The following is a 19,497-nucleotide window of genomic DNA, read 5'->3' on the forward strand; positions in this document are numbered from 1 at the left end:
TCTGTGTGGAGGCTTATAGCACACACTTTCTTCACAGCCGAGGTGTTTCAGTGTTTTTTTTCTAAGGTGCAAACACACAGAGTTTATACATTTATGTTGACAGGTTAGCAGCTTTGCTCTCAGTAGTAACCACAATTTCTTTTGAAGTTTTTAGCTGAAGTTAAGAGACGACCCAGGTCAGTACTCACACATCACACACCACAGCTTTCCTCAAACACAAGAAGAAAAACCCAGCAACAAAAAGCCCAGCTACAGAGTAAACACCCCTTACACACACCACAAAAGCTCTTATTTTCCATGCCCATCCAAGACCACAGATTGTCCTTAGACTGAATACTGGCTCTCCATAAAGGACCCCTGAGCCTATCCGAGCGTCTCAGCTCCCTACCAACCTGCTGGCACCCAAACTGCCCTCAGCCAGCTACAGCAATGCACTCAGCATCCAGACAGCAGCTTCTTTTCATTCCATACCTTCTTGTACAGGCCTTTGTAAAACACACACACAAAATCTTTACTAGTATAGAGGGAAATCAGTGGCTACAACTGCAAAGCGCCGCGTTGCTAGCCAGAGACGAAGAGCACACAATCCGATGCTGAATGACTGCCAGCAAAGAGGAGTCCCAGCTTAAGGCCTCAGAAGCACTTGGAAAGCTGTTGCCTGGCTGATTACGTCCCCATGAAAGGGTAAGGCTCCAGAGCAGCGTGCACAGCAGATTAGAGGCAGGAGCTGCAGAGCTGAGCCGCCACACGTACTCTGCCAGTGCACCCTGGTGCGTACTCACACGGCAACGCGCCTCCCAGGGAGGGCAACACCCGTGAGCCGCCAGGCTGCAGTCCCTGGGCAGAAATACCTGCTCAGCTCCCTCTGAAATCAACTGGTCCGTAAGAAAATTTAAACATCAAGTGAGGGATGTGGTAAAACTCCAATAAAAAAAAAAAATTAAAAAAAAATAGTAAGGGCAGCGTCTCTGAAAAAAGGGACAATTTGGCATTTGCAGTGTGTACAAGATGTCTTCATACACTTTCCTGATTCCTTGCCAGTAACTATTCAAAAAAGACCACTTAACAAGCAAACAGGTCTTCAGTACAACAAATAATAAAAAAGAGAGCAAAGCTTGTGCTATTTAAATATCATGAAACATTCTGCTAATCATGCACAGATGGAAGTACAGACGCTTCTGCCAGACGCCTTGTTCAGAAACTTTGCTCTATTTTTAATTATTTGATGCACAGAGGACCTGTTTGCTGATTAAAAGGGCACTGCCTTTAAAAGCACTCCATCAATATGGAGTCTAGCGTTGTTTTTAAAAGAGGACTTTAAAAGTAGTAACTCATACCTCCAAGCTCCCTGCACCAGTTTTTATGATCTTATAACCATGAGGTTGAGGGTTTTTTCAGATGTTTTTCTCACCTCGAGAAACTGCCTACATACAGGAAAAGTGAAACTATACTCACGCTATTGTTAAATTCACTGAGTAAATCAATTTGTAAAATGGGTATTTTCCTCTAATATCCCTTAGTCTGTATCTTTTTGTTGATAATTTATAACAAGAAGGGTTATCAATTTCCAGATAGAAGTTATTTTTGATGGTTTCCTGTTTAGTCAAAAGCCCCCTTTTTGAGAAAGCATACCAACTCCAGCATTATCAATCAAAATAATTATTATATTGTTTGGGTTTTTTTAAATCTACTATAACCACAGTATCATTCCAATAGTAAGTTCATTGCAAAAGCATGCTGATACACAAAAAAAAAAAAGAAAAATTTTTAAAAACCCCTCTTACATATTTCCACTTCACACCTTAAGTGAACTTCACTCATTCAGTAGGTGCTTCATTCTGGTACTTCTCCATAGCAGTCCAGGAATTTTTCCCTCTCTGAAGAACCTCACTCAAAATGCATACTATGACACTTTTATTTTCTTTTTCTGAATGAAGTGCTTTTCAAAAATTCTTTTTTGATTTAACTTATATTTCACAATCTATTACTAGAGAACTTTATCGCGGTATGAGAAGAAGTGATGATAAAGAATCCCAAAGAAAAGTGCTCAAGCTGCTACTTTTGAGCCATCAGTATGACACATGAAAATGGTACTACATTTTTTAAAATTTACATTAACAATTTGAATTATTGCTATTAATACAGTAAAAGAATCCTTTGATTAGAAGATCACATGATATGATAATAAAGTAATAGTTCTCCATTATTTTATAAGCAAATGACCCAGGCTCATGCTCAGGTACAGAGAAAATAACTGAATGAGTTTTGGTTTTGTGGTTTTCATTGTTTGTGTTTTTTAACAGTGCCAGCATGTAACATTTTACAAGCAAATATATGCTACTGATTTGTTAGAGATCAGCTGACAAGCCTAAAAAGCAAGATGTCTGCTGAAGAGACACTGCAGCTGGAAACCAGGGAAGACTAGCAGGGGCACATAAACTGAAAATCCAATGTTCAGCCAGAGAAACAGGCACCCACAGAGAAGCTTCAGAGAAGAAATAATGGTCTTTTCCCATGAGGAGGAGCGGACGGCTGCATGGAGTGAAAGGCTTGTCCAGGCAGATCACTGGGTTTGCAAAGCTCAGAATCCAGCTATGACTAAACTAGGAAGGAAGAGAGGTAGATGAAACAACGTTCAAATTTGCATTTCTGCAGAAAACTATTGAGGTATCGAAACACCCTAAGGAGAAGGGCATTTTAGACACATAGAAACACACACAGAATTAAAAGGGAAGAAATGGTCTACACAAAATCTAAGTATTGTGCCGGTAACAAAGCCAGTGAGGGAGAGTGTACAAGTAGGTCAGATATGCAGCAGTAAGAACTGCTGAGCACAGGACAATCTTGGTAGAGAAGACAGTGAAGAGAAAAACTAATTGGCCAGCAACATGAGAAAGAAGTCTGGAAATGGTTAAAACAGGACAGAAGGATTAAAAGGCAAAACACTGTTTGGGCTGTGTAAAAAAAGATTAGTCTTATTCACCAACACATCCACCTGAAGCACAGGAAGAAAAGAAGACTGATGACATTTGTCTGAGCAACAATTTTCAGTCCTTCTCCACTTGAAGGAAAAGCCAAGTGACTGCTCTACTCCCACCAAACAAACAGTGTGCGATCAGCAGTGCTGACCTGTCTGCGTCAGCTCTGAGCCCAGAGGCTCAGACACACGCCAAAGGCCCCAGACTCTATCACACCACATTTACACCCACATGGCTCCATTGAAACCACCCAAGTAAGTAACAGAGGTGGGAACCTGACCCCTTATTTCACCACAGCCTTTGGCTGAGCACCTCGGTGCGTTGCACAACACGCACCCTTCATGTTAAATAAGAGCAGCATAAAACCACCGGTTGCTGCAGCCTAGGTTGCACAGCACTGCTGGTTTCATAAAGACACCCTAGCTGAGCTGTATAAACAGCAGCAAACACTGCAGCCAGCCAGCTGACAGCTCAGATGAACACACCTCATAGCAGAGCTGCACACATAGCAGAAGTGTGTCTTAGTTTGCATTTCTCCCATTCCATACAGCCAACATGACATTCACCAAGTTTGACTCCTTAGGTAACAGGGTTGTACTCGACTGCTGATGTTTAATGTATTTCAGATGCTTACCTTCTGCCCACCTCAATTTTCCTTAGGGCTCTTTCTCACTGTACACTAACAGATAACATCTGGATAGTAACCTCATGTAACAAATGTCATACTTTCACTGAGGAATTACTTTAATTTGCTCAGTCACTACACATCGTATTCCCTCTGAGCCTGCTACTGAGGTGCAATCGAAATAAACCAGTGGTGACATCCATGGAGGCATCCATGCTGGTTCTATCACTATCACACCTGAAGACCACACAACAAGAATGAGTTACTTTGTCATCTTGTGCAAATATGGAGCAAAATGCAGACTTTTACTTCTCCAGCTCTTCCAGGATTGCACTATCACATCTGTTTTATGAACTTTTCCAGTGCATTTGTGAGCTATCCAAACACCATATAGTATAATTTTAAACTATAGACTATTGTACTGTAAGCTCCACCATCATCCTCTTTCCATGTAAAACAGGACACGTGTTACACATACTCGTATGTAACATGTATCACTTACCTCCCCCCAGTTTGATTAATCAACTGTCAAGTTCACAAAGGAAGTCACATGTGATTTCCAAGACTGTCACTAACAACAAAAATATCAGGCCAGATCACAGCAGAGATCCAAGAAAGCTTAGCAAGAGTGGCAAGAAGGAAATGTGAAACTCAACCTGATTCAAAGGGGAAGCAGACCAGTCCTAAAGAGAGAGGTGCAGCAGCTTCTCAGTTCTGCAAACAAGGACATGCAAACACAAATCGTATGACCAGACCAAGCAGGTCATCCTCAGCTAGTCCATCAGCAGGTGTTACTTACAGAAGAGTGATGTTAACAGGGCGGGTGGTGAGAAAAATAAAAAAGAGAATCCAAAGGAAAGAAACACAGTATCTAGGACCTATCAGGCTCTCCTGGTAATAGAGTAGAGAGAACCTACCATTTTATTTGGTGCCAGGGAGAGAACAGAAGTGGTCAACAGGGAAACCTCTACCATATGTTAGTGAGTTGAGTTTTCTTTGTTTTCAACCTGAGGCCAAATTTCAATGCATTAGCATGCAATTAAAATCTTGGGTTAACTGAAGATCATGGTCACAATATTCATATGTTAATGTTTCACTGGCATAACTATTGATAGAAATAGTATTGGCATGTATCCATGTGTCTGGGGCCAAACACTTTGAAGTTCAATCTTAGACACCTCTGAAGCAGGCAGACGAAAATCTGTCTAAATCAACATCTAATAACTCTTTGGCTGCCTCTGGAAAATAAATATGATACCACAGCTCAGGATGAAGGTCCATCCACAAAAGCTGTAATGGTTTGTAGAAGGATTTGTCAAGGGGCAAGTCCTGTCAGTGTAAGCAAACCTTTCATATCACAGGTGAGGCGTCCTAATAAAGTCATATTTCTTTTCTGATTGTTAGAGAGGATTTCTGTTTTCAGCAATGCCTATATAGCACTACCTGAGACACCTTGAGTTATTAAAATATTAAATAGAATGAAAAACAGGTTTTAAAAAATTGAAAAATGGTTCAATGACCTTCTGTGAGGTTTTGACTCCTTGTGTTATTATGCTATTTAAAATGTCTATTCACTGCATTTTATAAAATCTCAAATTGTATTTGTTTTTTCTTCTTGTATCTTTGCTTCTAAAACATGATATATTCTTTAAAAAAATCCAAAAAGGAAAATGGGACTTATTTTTGTAGTAATTTTTTTAAAAATAACCTCCAAAGCTACTTTCTGTCTGTATATTTGCTGTAATTGTGTTCATATTTGAATTCCATACTTCCATACTTTGATCAACTTGATTAATATTCCTTTCAAAAGATTTTATAGCTGGTGTATTTCATGAACACAATTAAAGTAGATTAATCTGTTCTGAATTATATGTTTCATAAAACTACTGTTCCTCTGATTAATTTCACAAAAACACATGTAACTATGTACAAATGAGTTACTTCTCATTGATAAAACAATCCTGTTACACAGCTTCCAGTAGTGGGCAAGAGATATCATTGTGAGTATCTAATAAATCAGCAAGCCTGATGATGCAATGTCATGTGAGCTAATACAAAAAATACTGTATTTTTATTTAATAAAGGAAAAATAGCCCAATTCTCAGCTTATGGCAATGGAAATCCTCAGGTATCAGTATCAGTAGAATAATACCACCATCTAGTCAAAGTGACTGTAGATGATCCACAAACCTTTCTCCACTGAAACCAGTAAAAAAAATGGATTCAAATTCAATAGCACGGTTGAATTTCAGAGACACTGGGACTGAACAGGACCCATCTGACTCCTGATCTGCAAGAGGGAGACTCACTTTGACCTTACCATGACTGTCATGAGCAGGCTGATGTCATTTCACCCCATAAATCCCCTTGCCTGGTGCTGTAGCTAAGCACTGCTAAACTTAGGAACCCTCTAGAAACACTGTGATGCTGTAACTAGCAGTGAGACTTCTAATGCATTCTCCAGCCAGGAACAAGGGTTGCTGTGGCCACTGGAGTAAAAGAATGTGAAAAGAAGTGGAGAAGAATGAATAAGACAGGTAACAGCAGAGAAAACACAGTAAAAACTTACTAAAGTATCTCATGTTAAAAGAGCACAAAAACCACCAGGAGTCGGCTAAGCTGTCAGATGGGTATTACAATAAACAGTGGTTTTTTAAAAAAAATTCCATTAAATTGATTGTTTCAGTGAAGAAGATCAATGATACATTGAAGGTATATCTCTGACATAAGCTTCTGCTTCTGAGCATCTAAATTACATTAGGATTGGTGCTTGGGGTTCTTTTGAGAAATTCAATATTTAAACTTCCTGCTTCAGTGCAACAGCAATGACCCTCCTTTATTTTTTGGCAGTTGCTGTACATCACTCACGTTCAACTGATCATTAACTGTGAACTGTTCACATATCTTAGTGTGGTTTCAATGCTCCTATGGCAAGGCTAAACAGCATTTCAGAAACAATGATATCCCCAGGCCTACACAGTAGTTTCTGAAGCACAGATTAAACACGGCATTCTGCTCAACAAGCTCATCACTGTTAAGTAACTCATCAGAAAATAAAGAGGGAATTATCAAATGGGAATTGCCAAGTAATTAGTTCTCTGAAGCAGATGACATACAACTGTTAAAGGGAGGGGCTTCCCTGCTAGTCATATGTCAAAGTAGAGCCTCCTAATCTGTAAATAAAAATTCAGTACATATGATTAGTGTGATGGGTTTTTAACTGCTAGTGGTACATGGAGAATAAAGCTACAACTTCTTCAACCGCAATAACCTACTAGGATTTTTTCCCTTGAATATATTGAATTTTCAAACCATTCTGGATCTACTTGCTGTCAGACTACCTTGGGAAAGCTATGAATACAGCACAGTGCCAAGCAGAAAATGTGTTCAGGGGCTATGGAAGAGGAGAAATGCATTTATTATTATATACGTTTGAAAATATCACTTTCTAGTCAGCTGCTACACGTGCCACTGAAAAGGAGCTACATCAATGAGAAAATATTCAGTAGCACAAAACACAGTAAAGGAGGATTAAGCCTGCTTTTGTAATTATCCTTCTCCATTAAAGCCTGACTTTCTTTCAAGTAGCTGGCCTGACAGAAATGTTAGCTGTACAAAACTACAAAGGCGTTCACATATGGGTACAAGGCAAAATGTGGTGACGGTCACAGCCACACTCCAATACAAGTGAGGAACACTTTGGCATCTGTACTTTTCATAGAACAAGGAGTGACTCAGTAAATCCTGAAGTCAGGTTTACAGCTACTTCCAAAAAAAGTAACTGTTGAGAAAATAAAGAGGCAATTATCAAATTCAGGGTTTGCCTCTATCACAGTGTCTCAACATGAGAAACCCCTCAGCCAACACATTTAAATCCAGATGCTGCCACCTGGGCTAATTTCATACCAAAATTATACCCCTAGTAACAAGGGCTAACTTTCTTTCAAAAGCACAGCCCTGGTTTCAAGGCAAGGCAAACCCCAGCAGCACCCCCCTGCCCAACACACAGAGCCAAGGGAGAGGCAGCAGGAGGGCACACAGAGATGCTCAGGCTTGCACACAACTGCACAGCACATCCAGACACTTCAGCACTCCTCACCCCCAGCACATGGAGGTTCTCCATCTACTCACACTAACATGCAAAAGCCCACACTTTTAAAGGAATGCTAACAAGTTGCAGAGCGTGGAACAGCAAATCTCATTCCATTTGCAAATACACCTTTTAAAAACACCAAGTTGGAAGGCAAATCAAACCTCAGATAGTGCCTTATATCACATTATGAATGTCAGCCTTGTGTTTTTATGCAGGCATACCACTGCACTCCATGCCATTTACACTTCAGACCATGTTACGAAACTTTCTATCAGTCAGACAGCAGGCCTTCAGTATCTGCAGTAGGAACAACAGGGGAAAACCATGAAAGGTTATGGCTGAGGTGAGGGGACCACAAAGCCTCATTTTTAAGACATCCATCAGCATTCACATCACTTCATTTAATTTACTTTTTAGTTGCTCGCATATAAACAATTAAAAAAAAATATTCCTAATTACTATCCAGTTATAGCTAGTTCACAACTCCATTTCACTTGCGCTGTTCACTTAAAACATTAGAAATCTCCATTGCCCACCTTCTTTTAGCCCTACAGATATTGTAGGCCCTCACAAAGAGCATAAGGGAAGAAATAAAACCAGCTGTGATAAAAGGACCCTGATATGAAAACCAAAAAGCTACCATTGCACACAGTAATACAGAGACACATTCGTTCTTTTAATGTTCAATATTAAGTATCTTAAAAGGGCAGACTGTTGCCTGTTTACAGAGAGAGGTAGTCAGAAGTCTGCATAAAACAGAAATTATGTCTTATGTAAAAATTAGCTGTATTAGGTAGCATACAGGCATACTTACTGAAAATTCAGCCAAAAAAAATTTCTTACAAATGGGCTGAAGCTGTAAATTCATCCCAGTACTATGATTAATAAATATCAAGTGACTCGACAACAAAAGAGATTAAAAAGAACTCTTTAATTGTTAAAATGTCCAGTACCTCATGCAAAATCCTCTCAAGACAACTGTATAAAAGAAAGCATTGAGTCATTTGCCTACGTGGAAGGAGGCAGTGCATGCTCTGAACAAATAACAATAACTCTATGTTTTGGAGAGCAGGCTAAAATTAACTAAAAATAAAAAAGAAAGAAAGCTGTATCTTTTTATTTATTTTTGCTTTACTTTTACTAATACCCATGTCCTTATCCAGGCAAGATGCTTAGCTGGCTCTGCAGAAAATGTTGTTGAATTAGAAGGTAAGCACACCTGGACAGCTGACACACAACAAAGATGTTACCCACTGACGCCACACAAATCCTCACACGAGTGAAGCCATGAATGCACATGCAGGGACATCAGGCCTCAAGTATGGCTTCTGAGATGCATTTTGGATGCCTTCAAACATGTCCCATGTTCTCCCTCAGTCAGACTCCAGGGTCATAACCCAGGTCTGTCTAAAATGGAGCAGGGCAGTTGCCACCTTCACTCCAAAACAAATGCAAAAGCCAGAAAGATGATGAGTGTGAGTATGAAATGCTCTATCTATGGCTGCACCCTGCATAGTGCCACGTCATGTTTCTCTTACATGTTACTACTGTGAGCTCCTGCCTGTTTCCTCCAGTAACAGAGAAAAGTTGTAAGCACGCAGTGCCTATCCCAATAACTTTTATTTCACTTATTTAGTTATACAGTGGGCCTGATTTTGATTGTTCCATAGAAAAAATGAGAACTAATGAGGTCAACAGAGGTACCTCCAACTCAGTAACTAAAATGTCCAACAATAGGAAGTTAAAACAAATCTAACCTCATCGAAGGTTCACAGATACAATACTAAACTTCAAGCTGAGCTGGTATAGGAAAACAAGCATTTTAGTACCATACTCCTATCAGACTTAGCTAGGTTACATTTTTAATCTAAAATATTTGTTTAACATTTAATATATTGTCTCTCATGCAATTGCAGAAAATACCAGATGCTAAAATATCCAAGGTGACTTAGCAATACATCGTGGGTAACACAATCTGATTATTCATAGGACTTGACTAATGCCCTATAAACAACTACTTCTTCTACTTGAGATATATACATTTTTCCAGCAGTAATCACTTCTTAAACACATTTTTCTACAACCCAAGTTAATCTTAAAAAATAAAAAATTAAATGTTTTGTGTAACTGATAACATCGTAACAAAAAACTTTTTCTATCTGATGTCCCAAGTCAACAGCTGCTACCAATTCAGTTCTCTTCCAAAACAGAAAGACAAAGTGTGCCTGTGCATGGGCACTTTGTGTAGTTTTTTACTCTGCAGAAACTCTTATTGCTCTGAAGTTACAGTGGTTACCACTCACTCCCACCATTCAAGCTCCTTTAGAAATTGTAACAGGCCTGTCCTTGCATGTAACTACTTGCCTAGGCAACTTCCCTCTAAAACACAGCACCCTTCCCCACAGCCACAGTAAAATGTAAATTATGCACTGTGTACTTTTCTATGACATGCTGTATACATTAAGAAGTTATTCTGCAACAGAGACTTTCTGATCAGCCCTACATAAATAAGAGTGCTATTGTAATTATGTTTTCAGATTGTAAATTTAAAAAAACTTTGGTTTTCTGCAACCAATAACTATATTTCATTTTCTTTTATTTAAAGACACAGGCAATTTTATTATGACCCTTTATCTTTTTTTTTCTTAAAGCATTAGCAGCATTGCCAATCCCAAGCACTTAAAAATCATAGAATAGGTCCAAAAAACCAGGCTGGCTTAATGACAATCAGATTAAAGAAATAAAATAAAAATTTATGTTCTTTTTATTGGCAGTATGATTGTTGAGTCTTGGGACTTGGTCTTTTCAAGTTATTTTCCACAACCATATGGGAAAGAGAGAGAGAGGAAAGGGACAGCAGCAGACTGATACATGTGCACTTTTAAATCTTGTCTGGCAACAGCATTTCAGGGAGGAAAATCAGAAGAACTGAAAGCATTCCTCAAAATAGAGCAAAAGACACACAGATACATCAGTAGTGACTAATTATCCTGGGAACTATTCTAATGCTGGACAAAGTTTAATGCACAGAAGAAACTCAAGACAGTGGAAAAGCCAAGCAGGCGACAAGCAACAGGAATCCTGAAAATGATCATAAAAGCGAAGGAAGGATTTACTCAATTTTACACATGGCATTTTATAACAAGAATCAAAGTCTGCCAACTTTTCCATTCATACTAACATCTTCCAGTAACTGAATACACTCTGACCTCAGGTGAGCATAAAACCACCCATCTGGAACCCACCTGTTCTGTAAGTCACAGAACTGAGTCACCAGAGTTAAAGGAATTTTTCTGAGCAGAGTTTCTCAAGGACCTCTGCTGCCAGGCAAGGGAAGTACAAACCTATCACAGGTAGGTAATCACACAGACACCAGGAAGATGTGCACTTTACCTAAAGCCCAGAGCAGACAGTGTACACTTGCTAAAGGAAAAAAAAAAAAAAAAAAGCATTGCATTCTCACCTTATTGGCAGTGCATAACTGTAGGGTGAAGAAAAAAACTGATGGTGGTCACTGTCCTACGGGGTCAAGAATAAATTCACAGCTTGTATTGCTTGCCCATCTGGCTTGGCCTGCAATGTGACTGTTGATCCAGGAGTTGAGGAGATGGAAACCAAAATAAAGAGAAACAAAAACACAGTTAAGAGTCAACATTTACAGTCATTTACAACACACTAAGATATCCCAATGAAGACTGAGAGAGGCTGCTTTTACTATTACTCAAGCACAAATAAACCATAGATTTAATTCTGCAGACAGAGCTCATCCAGTAGAGAGCAGAGCCCATTTATTCAGAGTGCTCTTTTCCTAAATGTGATCTTAATGAGGTGAAGAATCATAAGCAAGTGGAGATGACTGTCTTCACTGCCAATAGAATATATTTTATTTGAGAAGCAGTAGCATCCTGAAAACGTAGTGCTGCAATTACTACTACTAGGTGAAAAATAATCACCCATTGAAATGTGACTTTACCTTGTACACTATTTTGTCATTAAAGGTGGCTTGCTACAGTTGATGCCTATTACTGTAAATTCCCAAAAAATATAAACAAAAAAAAAATTAACAATGTAGTTTTTTCATTTTTTTCTGTGATTTTGCTCAGCAAAATCATGAAGAACCAGCACTGAACTTCTGCTGACATCACCTACTAAAATACATTTGGGGTTTTCATTTGGAATCTCACCAAATATTTTTATCACCCTTGGTACAATAAAAGGATTTAGTGGGACCATTTCTCCCTCACTGAGAATCATTTCTGTTGTTTCAGTTTATGAGCATACTTACTTGTTCCTATTTAGGAAAGGATTTACACGCATACTTAACTCTAGATAGGTTCTTTAATCAATCCTCATTCAGCAAAACCCTCACTGGGACATCTACTAAAGTAACTTTGCAGACTGGGACCAATGCACACATACAGATTTGCATGTGTTGTACAACCACTTCAGACTACAGCTTCGAAAGAAAAAAAAAGCCATGAAGCATTACATTCCCAACACATACACTGAGATCAAAAAGATCATGGATCTAGTTTTTGTCTTTTTGCAAAAATCAGGAATCTGCAAAGTTTCTTACATTTTAAAATGTTAGTCATGCATCACCTCAGCCAAAACCATGTAAAAATCTTCAATTTTCTCATATAAAGAATGTGAACCACTGAATAAGACTTCAAAATACAGTGCCTTTGACCGAATACCTGTTTATTTATTTATCACATTTGGAGTCTTGCTTAAAAGTAAAATGAAAGGATGAGGACGGGATTTTCACTTTGCAAAGCTTAGGCTATTGAAGTCACTGGAATATAGCAACTCAGTCCTTTGCAATGAAATATTTACCTGTGCCAAGCCTGCCATACTTCTCTTTCTTGTTCTAATTATATCGTTATCTGTTAACGCAGAGTTGGTTACAGCAGTCTCAGAAGAGACCTACAACTAAATCTGTTATCTGCACTCTCTAAATTGTACACATCATACCTGCACAGTTCTCCAGAACAAGCAAATCACTCACAACCTGTGTGGTTATAGCTGAGGCTGTCACACAGCCTGACTTCTCTCAAGCATCACCACCGGCAGCTGGCTCACACGCTGGAGTAGGTTTGCAGCCAGCCAGTGCTTCAAGACCATCTATGCAACCCTGACAAGCACTTCCTTTACAGCCTGCCACACTTTTTTCATTGCATTTCCCCCTCAATTAGTACACCACAACAAAAGCAGTGTGCATACGAACAATGACAATCCTGACTGTCATCTGCTAAGATGCGCTGCTAAACCTCAGCAAGGGGAAAAATTAGGCCTTGATTTTGTTTTACTAGACATGTTACCAAGACAATTACTTTAAAATTCTAATGTTTAAATCTTTAGTTGTTTTTCAGGTGACTGCATCCAAGTGTCTATTTTCTTAATTAATGGGAAACTAGGCCACTGGATCTATTACATAAAAAAATTGTTAAGTGAAATTCCATGTCTCTTGCAAATGTCTTTTAAAACAAAACTAGTTTTTTCAACCTTTCTAAATAGATCCAATCAAACTAGAAAAGCAAAGTTGCACTGTTTATTTTTCAGAAAAGTTTTTTCAACTATGTATATATTGCCTTTTTGAAAATAATTACTTTCTAACACTCTTAGTCACACAGGTAATTTGTCTTTTTGTCTTACAATAAAATATGTATAAGCAGCATGCAGCACACAAAGGCTCACACTACAGGAGTTATCTTGCTCATGACTATTCCATTCTCTCCAACCAGTCCTCCTAACAAGCTCTTCTGTTTCAAGACAACTCCTCAGAACAGAGGCGGCCACACTGAGCCGAGGATATTCCTTCCTAACCAAAAGGGCAAGTTAGTTGAGGCACTGAGAAGTTGCACTTCAGTGCAGGAAATTGCCTGCAAATACCCTGTCCCCTCACCCCTCCAAGAAGAAACACTCCTGCTCAGCAGGCAGGCTGAGACCTGCAAACTCACCACACCAAACCCAAGACTGCCACTGCCTGTCGCCACAACAGCTGAACCACCAACAGGCATTTCTCATTGCCTCCTCCTCCAGCTCCAGTGCTTTACCATCAGAGTGATTAAAATATCTGTTTTACTGAGATATTTCTGGATTGCTTTATGTTCCAGCCTGGTACTACAAACACTCAGGAGCTGTGGGTGCTGATGATTTCTCATCACTGAGACACAAAATCCTCTGGGCCAAGTTCAATATTAGTGTCAGTGCACCCAAGATTAGTGACAGGAGTAGGGGTGTTACCCACTTCTATAGACACTTAATGCTGCTCCTTAATCAGGCAAAAATCCTATTTAAGCCCACAGTGCTTTTTGCCATGAAAAGCAATATAGAGAAAATAACAGTGATATGCAGCAGATCACTTTCTGAGCTTGGTTACTCTACTACATGCCTGGATTAAATCCAATAAATGGAGTTATTTGAGATATACACCCATGTAAGTGGCTCACAATCCCATCCCCTGGAGTTACTCCAGATTTATGACATTAGAACACAGTGCCAAATTTAGTGCTTTTAAAAAATTATACCTACATTTATGGAAAAATGGCTTAAAAGAGTCATGTTCAAACAATGAGAATGAAGACAAATATACACTGCTTGGTGAAACGTTTTTAGGAGCAACATGCAGTTCAAAGCTAATTATATTACATATTCTTTGACGCTGATATAAACTGTGTCAGAAAGTCTCCTGCTCTATGGCTATAATATTTTGATGAGCACAAATGCAAAATATACACCCATACTAGAAACAAAGTCTTTGCTGAGGCAAGAATTATTTTTATCATGAGAAACTGCAGTCAGCTTTCACCTAACACACAGAAGGGCCTAGACCTTGCTAAGAACTATGAGGAGTCTTCAACAAACCCAGAGTGACAATACTGACATCAAGTATCACCAATTTTCATCTCAGCAGCCACAGGGTGTAAAGTACAGTACAGGAGTGGAGAATAACAACCCTGTGGCCTATGATGAGAATGTTGGAATGGGAACTGTTAGCAAACACTGCTGTAGCCACCAAACAGTTAAACCAGACAGACGGGGATGGGGGGGGGGGGGGGGGGGGGGGGGGCGGGGAGAAGAGAAGGAAGAAAAAAAAAAAAAGGAAAACTCTGAAAAAACTTTCATGCGAGCTTGTATAAGCCAAAAGCGTTTTTACGAAGTACCACACCTTCATTAAGTTGCTAGTAACACACGCAAGTGGAACTGACGATTTGGCTGACCTGCTAAGCGTGCCACGTATGGTCCCATCTGCCTGACACTCCAGTGGGCAAAGAACACCCTTCCCTAGAAGTTCGGCCATTAGGAACCCACCGCCGGCATCTTTCAATTTTCGGAAAGCCCGAGGCGGTGGCCGCGCCGGCCGCACGCCACCAAGGCGGCACACGCAGGGCTGGCGGTAGCCCGCTGGGTCGCCCGGCAGCCACACACGCACCTGGCTGGCCGGTGAATACGGAGAATCCCGTCTGTTACCATGGCAGCCTGATCTAATTACATGACTGATCAGGGCTGGAGTAAGCGCGCTGAAAGCCTGCACCGCTGACATGTCGCTACATGATGAGAGAGACAGACAGACAGCCGAGCACGGAGGAAAACCTATCGACCTCTGCCTTATGTAAAAAGTGAGGAGATTACAGCCACCCTTTCAAAACAGCTGCTACCCGCAAAATGCCGGGCCGGTTTTACGAACAAATTAGGCGCAGTAACGTACAATTACTACTGTTATCCCGCAGCATCACAAAAATAACTACGGCGCAATATTTTCCCTGGCCATTCTCAATTTCCCTCTCCCCCATTCATAACCCTTGCTCCATATGATAAAACTGCACTGTCTCTATCACTCGAACAGAAATAGATTAACATGAAGCCGGGGTTTTCCTTCAGGGGACGGTTTCATTCGAAACTGAAATTAAAAGTCCTTGACTTATCAGTGTGTCAGCAGAGTAACTCACTATGCCCGACCGTATCTGACGCGTGAAGTAACCATTACTGCATAAAATGCATAACCATGAGCGTTAAAGGTTAAAGTGTAAGCTGCTTTACAAAATATGAATTTCTTTACCATATGAAAGGAAAAAGGTATTCAGCAAAGGTCATTTACCTGCACACCCTTCCCGTTTTGTACACAGAAATCATTTGTAAAGAGGAAGGTTTTACAAACCTAGATTTCTTCGTCTGGTTGTAGAAGAAATGCCTAAAATTTTTCCCCAATTCTATCTGGAGTTCGGGCTTATAGGGGAGAGATGCTGCTCAGAGGAGTCCCTATTACACAGCATACGGTAAACAAAATAAAAATAGCCTGTCGTTCTCGTTGTCTACACAGTGCATTATATAACGGGCTTCCGACTTGTTTTCTTTTCTATTATTACTCTTCAGTAATTCCTCCTCTTCAATAACATGTAAATGGCTCCCAATTCTGTCATTTTATTATTATCGCTATTACTATTACAGTAGGAGCTAACGCTTTTCCAGCACGCTTTAATTTAGACTTTAATATATTCTCAGGAATCACACTGACGGATTCAGCACCCACAACCGTACACGGGGTCATTTATTTGTTTTTTTGCCGGTAAATTACGATGCCTTAGGGTTAAAAAAAAAAAAAAAAAAAAAAAAAACAAAACAAAAAAAAAATACGCGAACAAAAAAAAAACCCTAACGAATAACCAAAACCCAAACGACAACCAACCAACCCCAAAGCCCCGCAACCCAACCACCCCCACCCGACCCAAGCAAACCCAGAGGCAGCGGGGGATCGGTGAGCGGCAGGAGGGCAGCGGTCGCCACTGGAGGCGAGCGGAGCCCCGGGGCGGCGGCGGGGAACCCCTGCCCCGCTTCCCCTCGGGAAGCCGCCGGCCGGACCCCACAGCCGCGGGCGAGCAGCGGGGCGGCGGCGCCCCGCTGCCCCCCTTCCCCCATCCCTCCCGCCCCGTCCCTCCCGGCAGTACCGGGTGGCGTCTGCAGCCGGCCTGGGCCCTGAGTGAAGCGAAGCGGGGCTGCTGCCGGGCACATCCCAGCGCCAGCGCCGCCTCCCCCGCCGCCGCCGCCGCCTCCTCCTCCTCGCTTCATTCACCCTCCGGCAGCCGCCCAGCCCCGTACTACATACGCCGTGCGGTGGCGGCGACCGGCCCTGCCGGCGACCGGCCCCGCGCTGAGCCCCGCCGGGTCCGCCCGGCGTACGAGCCCCGCACGGCCCCCCCGCACCGCGCCGTGCCGTGCCGGCCGCGCACGCACACACACACAGGGCACCGCACCGGCACCGCATCCCCCGCCCGCACACATACACACACACAGCCGGCACCGCACCCCCCGCACACACACACGCACCGGCACCGCACACACACACACGCACACACGCACACAGACACACCAGAGCCCCCACGCTCGCACACACACACCGCACACACACCCCGCACGCACACACATATACACACGCTGCACACACACATACACACACCGGCACCGCACGCCGCCCCCCCGCACACACGATCACACGCGCAGTCTCACACACCCCGAGGCCGCCGCCGCTGCCGCACCGGGGGCAGCCGCGACTCGCAAAATGTCCACCGTCCCCGCGGCCACCCACACCCCGCCCGGGCCGGGGGGAAGCGGGAGGGAGAGAAGCGGGGGGGGGGGGTGAAGAAGGAGGAAGGAGCGGAGCGGAGCCGGGCGGGGGGGCAGGGCTGTACGAGCGGCTCTCGCCGCGGGGCCGCCCCGGGCCCCCGCTTCCTCCCGTGTCCCGCATCCCCACTCCGTTTTCTGCGCGGCGTCCTCGGCCATTTCACGGCCGCCCCCCTCTCCCTCCCTCTCCCCTCAGGGCCAGGCCCGCGGCGGCAGCGCCTGCGGGCCGGGCCGGGCCGTGGCGGGCCGGGGGCGGCCGCAGCGAGGCGGGCTGCAGCCCCGCGGCGGGGTGGGCAGCGCGCTCCCCTGCCCCCTCAGCCCCGTGTTTTTCCAGCTGGAAATCGCCGGCGGTTTGCAGTCTAAACAAGGGAAGAAGCCGCGGGCGGGTGGGGGGGAGGCAGAAAGCAGAGGAGGAAAAAAAAGCCACTTACTGTAAAGTGTCAGTGGAGGTGGGGTTGGCGGGGGTGGGGGGGTCAGAGAGAGACTCGCACACAAATGTCTTCCTAGCTGATCACGGGGCTTGGGTCTGTTTTTTGTTTGTTTGGCTTTTTTCCTTCCCCCTGCAGTGACACAGGTCCGGGATGTCTCCACCACTGTAGTAGAAATGATGTCTGCGGTACAGCGCTCGCTCCCTCTCCGCTCTCCAGCATGTAAATGGGTAATAGAAGCCAAATATGGAGCAGTTGGCTGCCTCTGCAACAGCTCAAGGATCCTACTTCATGCAAAAGGCGGGGGGGGCGGGGGGGGGGGGGGAGGGAAGGGGGGGGAGAGAAGGGAGGAGGAGGCAAGGCAACACTCTGGCAGTCGGCCAAGAGAGCCACACAGATTATTGCATACGCACGGCACCGCCGGGCCAAGGCGGCCTTTAACCCTTTGCGGGCCGCCGCACGCTGCCCGGGGGCGAGCAGGGGGGCTGGGGGCTCGCCTCGACACTTACCTCCTCCCTCCCCTTGTAACACTTCGAAGGCCAGGCTGGCTCTCTACGGTGGGCTTAATCCCTGCGCACGCCAGTGTTCCAGAGAAGTCCCCGCTCCTGTAGCAGGCTGCGTCGCGGGGCTCTCAAATCACTTTGCAGGCGGAAAGAAATGAGATGGGGAGGGGAAAAAGAAAAAAAAAAACAACCCAACCCCGAACCTATATTGTTTAAGGGGGAAGAAACAGACAGCTAGCGACGTGTGCTGTCCTTCAGAAAAGGCAGGGAATGCTGCTTTAAAGGATGCATGAAAATCGGTTGCTCAGTCAAGGCTGGTCTGTCTCTCTAAGGGAGGAAATAAAACTGCTGGAAACCAGGGAATGCTCTGAAGCAGCCTCTGCGAGAGTCAGAAGAGGGTGATTTTATTTAAGATGCCATATTGCATTCTGTTGTGGCGAACTGTGATGTGATTTAGAGCAAGAGCCTGCATCCCACTCCCTTTTTCTGAATTAGTTTTATTTATCCGGATCCTTGGCATATGCTTGAGTTGCTTTGTAGAAAGTACCTTCCACTTCATTCAGACCAAAGAGACTCTGACTCATACCATCACTGAACTACAAGACAGGCAGGGCTGAACCACGCATGTTTGGGTACTAACTCCCTCTAGATTCCTCAGCACTGGTTTCATCAAAGATCCCTTTGCATCTCTCCCAGCTGTCTGCAGACCACCGGGAGCCACTCCTGAACTTCCCCACATCCCCCCCCCACCCCCACCAACTATGGCAACTTACATTCCACTGGCACTCCAACATCAGTGTGTTACTCTCTTACTTCCCTCAGCGCAGGTGTCTGCAAACTGCAGTGATGGGCAAGCAACAGGCAGAGATGCAAAACAGAGAAAATATCTTCCTTCTGGACTGTCTCAGTCTGATCTTCATATCAAAAAAATTTTAAACAACCCCCCACACCCCCAAAAATCAACTTACTAAGCTAGGTACAACTTAAAGAAATAAAACAAATTATGAAGGCAATTAATAGGATGAATGCAGGCAAAGGGTGGGATGCTATGCTTGCATGCAAACCAACAGCAGCCCATAAGAAGCCATTCACTCTCTGCTTTGGCATCAGGAAGAGAAGTTAGAGTACAGAGGCCCCTCCCCACACCAAGGACGTTGCAAGAGAATGTTGCATAAATACCAAAGGCTGTTACATGCCAGCTCCAAGGAGCAGGACGCTGTGGGGTCCCAGGCCTCAGAAAGGCCTGAGA

At 43.3% G+C, this 19,497-nt stretch overlaps 1 protein-coding gene across 10 annotated transcripts in view; it reads right to left on the reverse strand.

Moving 5' to 3' along the window:
* ATXN1 (ataxin 1) overlaps positions 1-18,387 on the reverse strand; it is a 215,453-nt gene extending 197,066 nt beyond the window's left edge. For 5 of the 10 annotated variants that reach the window (XM_059471863.1, XM_059471840.1, XM_059471850.1 and 2 more), the window contains exons 1-2: positions 17,749-18,004; positions 11,160-11,280 (exon numbers count right to left, since the gene is read on the reverse strand). The gene's annotated coding sequence lies outside the window, so the exon portion shown is untranslated. Of the gene's footprint in view, positions 1-7,857; positions 7,890-7,917; positions 7,994-11,159; positions 11,352-16,644; positions 16,731-17,748; positions 18,005-18,254 lie in introns of those variants that run through there. The other 5 variants (XM_059471813.1, XM_059471856.1, XM_059471872.1 and 2 more) reach the window with 5 other exon arrangements.
* Between the last annotated feature and the right edge of the window lie 1,110 nt (positions 18,388-19,497).

The sequence above is a fragment of the Ammospiza nelsoni genome, chromosome 1, assembly GCF_027579445.1.
Source record: "Ammospiza nelsoni isolate bAmmNel1 chromosome 1, bAmmNel1.pri, whole genome shotgun sequence".
Classification (NCBI taxonomy): Eukaryota; Metazoa; Chordata; class Aves; order Passeriformes; family Passerellidae; genus Ammospiza; species Ammospiza nelsoni.